We start from the raw sequence: 2,500 nt of genomic DNA, 5'->3' as shown, positions 1-2,500 counted from the left end.
CGATACCCACTAAAAAAAATAGAAAAGACCCCCCCCCTCAAAAAAAGGAAAGAAGAGAAAAAAGAAAAGAAAGAAAAGAAAAGACAAAACAGAAAACAAAGAAAAAAAAGCAGAGACAAGTTCATCTGGTCTTCCGGAGTGAACGAACACTTTGGCCCAATTACTGTTTTCTGCGTCTGAACTGCATCCCGCCGACCCCGAGATGATTGCCATTAAACCCTAATGCGTTATATTATCATAATGATGTAACAGCTAATAGAAGCAGTCGGACTCCCTCGAAAATGGGCCGTATTTCACGATGATTTACACACCGTTGCTCTTAGAACGGTCATTAGGGACTATCACGAGCTTTGTTTATCTAGCACTGAGAAACGAGATTGAGATGTGATCGCATTCTATACGTTTTAAGAAAAAGATTAGAGACGGGGGTGTTGCATATTGGCGTGCAGGGTTTGCCAGGCATGGGGTGGGGTGGATGATAAAGAAAAAAACTCAAAAGATAGATAAGAATTGAGTGATTGGAGGCATTCTTTGTACGTAAGGATGGGGTTAAGGAAGCCCTTTGCATTCATCGTGTTCATGACTTGATTAAGATCCTTAAATTATTCATCTTTACGTCCCATTCCGCCCAGGTCGAAGGGAATTCCTTCATTCAGTCTCGCATTATGCAGATGCGTATCAGTTTTAAGCATAGGGTGATTTGAGACGTACGGAGCGCCCTCCTCCCTGCCCGATGCCCGAGTCCCGGTTTCCAGGGAGGTTTGGAGAAGGATGGGCATGGATCAGCTGTTGTAAAGATCAGGGATAATGAGATTGGTGATGATTGCGGTGCTGATGTTGATCGTAAAGATGGTGATGATGATGATTATGATGATGATGATGGTGTTGATACAGTTTTTTTTTTTAGGATTCGTTTGTTTGTTTTACATCTTCCTTGTTTATGATGTGATAATTCCCGTATTTTGGAAAGGGAAGAGTAGATAAATCATGGTGTAGAATAAACACAGATTCACACGGGGGGGGAGGTAGGCTAGCAAAAATATCTCTGGCATTTTTGTCTAACATCGAAGTTTCATTATAGGTGAAAATAGTAAACAGCTGATGGTTATGTTGTGTTACTAAATTTACAGTCTTGAAAGAAACGAAAGTGTCGAAAAGAGATAAAGATATTTATGATATAAACCCCGATGGTAAAAAAGAAAATCGCGTGTCCAAAGTGTGTGAAATAGAAGAACGAAAGAAGGCTCAGAAGTATAAAAATAGGAAGCCTATTGAAACGAATCGGACGCCATCGCCAAGCAGAACGTGCGTTACTCTCTAGGATCCTCCGATACCGCGTCCTCATGGCTTGGCTTGGCCTTGGCTTCGGCTCCGTGAGCATCTGCTGAAGGAGCTTGGGTGACCATGGTGACAATCTCCGACGCTAAGGACTCTTCTCCCTCCTCCTCCTCCTGCTCCTCCTGCTGCTCCTCCTTCGGTTCTTGCGAGGGAACTAGGCCTACACAGCCATCGTCAGCAGGTAAGTGTCATTAATTTTTTTTTTACTTTGATTTTTTTTGTTGGATTATGATATCGGAAGTGGCTAATTTAATGTTTTATTGATTTTTTTGTTCATCAATATATATATATATATATATATATATATATATATATATATATATATATATATATATATATATGTATATATATATATATATTTTATGTGGGGGTCCTTGATACTATTTGGTGATTCAGGTTGATATATTTTTTGTGATTATAAATCGCACAGTATTACTTGTAAAACATGCATGTGTAGTATGTATTACCATATTACACATCATAATGATTACTGCTATTGTTTTACTATAATTAAGAGTACTAGAAGGAATACAGGAGACTACACATTTTCCTTATATGATAAATACACATCACAAACCCCAAATATAAATAGATATAGATAGATACTGTGCTGTATACATATAGATATAGATAGATACTGTACTTATAGATGGACACTGTGCTGTATACATATATATATATATATATATATATATATATATATATATATATATATATAGATAGATAGATAGATACTATACTTATAGATAGATACTGTACATATAAATAGATATTGTACTTATATATAGATACTGTACTGTATACATATCCCGCGTTGTGACAGTATAACACTGATGTTGAGTTTGATGACGATCACGTGAAAGTAGGGGATGGGTGGGGGGCTTAGGGGGAGGGGGTGTAGGGGCGCGGGCGATGGCGGTGGTGATGACGCGATAGTGCTTGTTGGAGTGTGGCGGCCGCGGTGTTGATGGCTCGAGATTGATGGTGGGCCCGGTGTAGCTCCGAGGCCTGGCAAGAGGAAGTCGCTTGCGGAGATGGCGCAACGGAGAACTTGCGGCGAGGGATTGGTCAGGCGCTCTCGTCCTGCGGGAGACGTTGCCGGCCCGAGGATGACTTGGAGGAATTGGATCGAGGAGGTGTGTAAAAGTGTAACTCAAGGGAG

General features: G+C 40.2%; 1 protein-coding gene across 1 annotated transcript in view; it reads left to right on the top strand.

Moving 5' to 3' along the window:
• LOC113808344 (uncharacterized) overlaps positions 1-2,500 on the top strand; it is a 212,464-nt gene that overhangs the window by 12,142 nt on the left and 197,822 nt on the right. Inside the window, exon 2 of the mRNA XM_070131859.1 lies at positions 1,082-1,519. The gene's annotated coding sequence lies outside the window, so the exon portion shown is untranslated. The remainder of the gene's footprint in view (positions 1-1,081; positions 1,520-2,500) is intronic.

This window comes from Penaeus vannamei, chromosome 17, assembly GCF_042767895.1.
Source record: "Penaeus vannamei isolate JL-2024 chromosome 17, ASM4276789v1, whole genome shotgun sequence".
Taxonomy (NCBI): Eukaryota; Metazoa; Arthropoda; class Malacostraca; order Decapoda; family Penaeidae; genus Penaeus; species Penaeus vannamei.
This window is presented reverse-complemented; position numbering and strand designations above follow the sequence as displayed.